At 36.7% G+C, this 4150-nt stretch overlaps 1 protein-coding gene across 1 annotated transcript in view; it reads right to left on the bottom strand.

The window, feature by feature from the left end:
- LOC122086308 (anthocyanidin 3-O-glucosyltransferase 7-like) overlaps positions 1-4150 on the bottom strand; it is a 16108-nt gene that overhangs the window by 4109 nt on the left and 7849 nt on the right. The window lies entirely within an intron of this gene.

Genomic DNA, 4150 nt, shown 5'->3' with positions numbered 1-4150 from the left:
TTTTTTTTTTTTGGTTTCATGTCGAAGGACCTATTGATCATTGCATAGTAGACGAACGTAGGGGCATTGAGATCTGGGCTGCTTGAAGAGCATTCCTAGGTGTTCAAGAGGTAGCAGTGATCTTATTCATTTTATTTTTTAGTTGTCCTTGTTGGGAACCTCGGTTACATGGCAGCAATGACATGGTCGTGTACAGTTTCTTTGATAAAGATGGCAATAGTATATGAAGTGTTTAGAGTGAATTTGGTCATCCATGATAGATGGTGCAGATTCTTAGGTAAAAACTGATAAATTTGGCCTATTTATGTTTAGGATAATTTTCGGTATTGAAAATAATTTTTTTGGAAGACGGATCCTATATGTAACAATATGAGCATAATTTATTCATTTCAACGCACCTAGTTCCCGTTTTGATATTGGATGAAAAAGTTATGGCATCCATAATGTTCAATCATTTTGATATTTTTGCATGGCTAAGTCTGAAAATCGGGTATTTTGAAAATTTCTAAAGTTTTGAGTCGTGGTCCATACCTTTTTCATTTCGATTCAATCCGAATCCATATGAGAGAGTTATGGTGGTTTCCGTGAAACCGGTCCAAAAAATCTAAAATTGGAATTAAAATTGAAATTAGCTCTCCGTGTACAAAGGTATTTCCAGCATTTTTAATGGACTGGGGGGCTTTTGTGTAATTTTAGAAAGTTCCAATCAAATGAGTCAAGTGGACTCTCAGCATGGTATTTTCGGAGATGAACTTATATGAAATTTATTTGGGGTCTTTTAAAAACAAACTTGACAGTCAATCTGCCCGCCAATGCGAGCTCAACATCACTTCTATGATGATGTCAGCTGCTTGCATCATCATGTCAGATGCTTACATCATCATGTCAGCGCCTATTCCAATCCTACGGTTAAAATTAAATGACCCTTGGATAGATCAAAGGTGCCTTTTGATTCCTGATCCGATGGCTGAGATGCGCCCGTACCCTGCACGTAGTCAGTGTAGCCTACACCACCTATAAGATTCTAAATGGACATATTTTAGTGTTGAATTTCAAATGGCCATAACTTTTTATCTACAAGGCCAAATTGGTCCATTCAAGTTGTTACCTTCTTTTTTTTTTTCGTGTTCTATCCATTGGGAGCTATGATAAGAGGATTGAGATGAGAAAACCCATAATTTTGAAGAGAGAGAGAGAGAGACTACCCTCTTGATTGTTGTGTTTTGTTTCCTAACAGGAGTTCCACGTACTCCATTAATGGGGGGTTTGAGAAGGGTTGATAGTTTATTGGTGGTAGCCAAGAAAAAGAGAGAGAGAGAAGAGAAGGAGTTAGAGTTATGTCCCTCTGTGCGTTGACGAAGAAGAAGTACATAAATGGGTTTGTGTTTCTGCCATTCCATTGAAAAAGAAAGAATGTCCATCCTCTTTGTACGTGCTTGCTTTAACTTTAAGAGATGAGTTTTCTAAGCTCCATTAATGAAGGTTGATGTTGGTGACCTTGCTTGAGCCTACATTGAAGACATTGCAAGTAAGAGATGAATGAGAAAAGAAAAGGGAAGAAAGAAGGAAATTGAGTCATTGGTGGTGTACTCCATATTATGTGAGCAACGTATTGAGCTTATGAAAACGCTTTATGTGCCACAATTGGAGAAATTATTGAGGATTTCTACAAAGGCAGAAAAGAAAAGAAAAGAGAGGAAAGGAAAGAGAAAAAAAGAGAAGTAAAAGAGAGAGAGAGTGACTGAGAAAACCACTACTACAAAGGGGGTTCCAGTCCATTATTAGTTTCGGGTTGCAACCATTCTTAGAAGTTCCATTGAACTTGAGGCATCTTTAAAACATCTCCAAGACAACTTCGAAAATCTCCCGAGATCTTTGGGTATCTCAGATAAGGTTGTAAGCATCCAATCCTTGCATTTACTTTCATATGTACATCTGAGTATTTGTACGTATGCTAGGTATAGGAGTTTGATATTGTAGACCTATGTTAGCATGTGCATCATTGTAAGGCATTGATATAAGCCTGATCTCAATTTTGTATTTGGTGTCTAATGGGTGTTTTACATAGGGACAATATGTTCTTTGGTAGTTACCACTACCTCAACATATTTACCATGAGTGTGGCTTCTCAGATTATTCTGGAAAAACTGGGTTGAAGACCTAGCATTTGTATGTCAAAGATATAAACTGGGATGTGTTCCCTAGTCGTGGGTGCAGTTATAAATGATATTGAGTAGATGCTAAACCCGACAGTGGGCATTACTCTGTGCATGTAGGTAATAAGCCGAAGCACGCATCTCTTGTATTTTGGTTGTATGCTTTCTTCGCATATTGGAGTGCTTAATTGTCTACAGGATGGTTGTGCACATTTAGTAGGCTTGACCACTTGATGGTGCAGTGTGAATGTGCTTACGACTTTGTATGTGTGAGACTATAGTTGTACTATAGGGATTACAAGATAACTTTGGGCAACAATACAGATTGTGTGAGTAAGAGGGTTGCCAGTTGTATACATAGTAGCATTGGGCAGCATTGATAGGCTATAACTGAGAGTGAGCTATATCAGTTAGTGATTTGGCAAATAACCAGCTGAGGGAAAGTTTTTGAATACATTGATTCACCCCCTTTCTCAATGTCAAATGAGACCCAACAATCCAGTGGACCGCTTTGCCTCCAAAATATTCTCTATCTCTTCTACTTGAAATATGGCGAAGTCCAAGATTCTAGGTTCCTTGGGACAAATTGATCTGGCTCAATGACTATAATATTCCTACTCATAGTTTCATCTCTTGGAGAGTTTTCACTCACTCCCTCAGAACTGATCCTCCCCTTCCCCCTCTTATGTCGATAGGATCCTTTGATCATGAATGAGTTCGGTGTCGTCTCACATCATTGGAAATCTGTTTGTGTTGTTATTGGTTAGCTTGCTTTTTATGGTGGGATTTTCCACATTTGGTGGGAGTGTAACAAAAATGGTGGACCTCATCCTCAAGGATGTATCATTAGATCTGGTCAGGTATTGCTTTTGATGTTCATTAGAAAGCTCTTACTATTCTATCTCCTGATAATGTGAGAAATTAATTTGTTTATTGTTAGTCCAAGGATATCCCAATGTAGTTCTCTCCCTCTCCTTAGTTTCCCTTTTCTGTTTATTTTGGTTGCTCTTTTGCTTTGTTTGTCGGCTTCTTTGTGCAGTTGTTTGCATTGTTCTGTGTACGCTTCTTGGGTGGCCTTTCTTCCTTCCTTTAATACATTATTTATTCACAAAAAATGAAGTCGTTAGTAACGTACTTTCATTGACCTTTGCCTTATTCTCAAAAATTATTTAAATAAAAATGAAAAAAAAATGTTTAAAATAATTTGAAATTTTATCTATTATTATGTTAATTTTAGGGCCAATTTAGGGCCGAGCTAGGCCTTGGGCTGAGCCTGGCCAACCTAGCGCGATCCTATGTATAGAAAAAAAAAAAATATATATATATATTATACTATGCTATACAATAAAATGCATGTATTATATTTTAAATGTCCCTATTCACCATCCATGCACATTTTTACTCACACAACCTGCATTTATCTTTATTTTTTTCTTTTTTTAATATAAATTGTTGCCTTTCAAATTTTGAAAAGAATGGGCTTCCTATTAGGACCGCGGAGAGAATCGGAAAACATAGGAAAGGAAAACAAAAAACACAACATCATCTACAAATTCTTGTGTAGCCCAATTTACATAAAAAAAATAAAATAAAAATAAAAATCTTACATTATAAAAACCGGTGATTTCTGCACTCAATTTATGCCCACCAATCCAACAAAATGGTGGCACATAGATATTCCTTTTGAACAGCTGGCCCTTGCTACGGCACAGTGAATTTATTGCGTTCAGTTGCACTGCACCCAAGAAAAAAAGTACATTTATTTAATGCTAAAGGTCTTTTTGAAGCGGTTGGTTTTTTTTTTTTTTTCGTAAAAGGTGATATTATTAAAAACAAAAGAGGAGGAAATCAACAAATCCAAGCATCTAGCAAAAATGCATATCACAAGTTCTCACCTTCAACATTACCATAAACAGGACCAAGGATCAACCATTATTTAAATCTATAATAAGACTTAGCAGCTTCATCTCTCACCATCATATCTGAGACATGAA

The sequence above is a fragment of the Macadamia integrifolia genome, chromosome 1, assembly GCF_013358625.1.
Source record: "Macadamia integrifolia cultivar HAES 741 chromosome 1, SCU_Mint_v3, whole genome shotgun sequence".
Taxonomy (NCBI): domain Eukaryota; kingdom Viridiplantae; phylum Streptophyta; class Magnoliopsida; order Proteales; family Proteaceae; genus Macadamia; species Macadamia integrifolia.
Note: the sequence above shows the minus strand (reverse complement) of the source record. Positions and strands in the feature narration are given on the sequence as shown.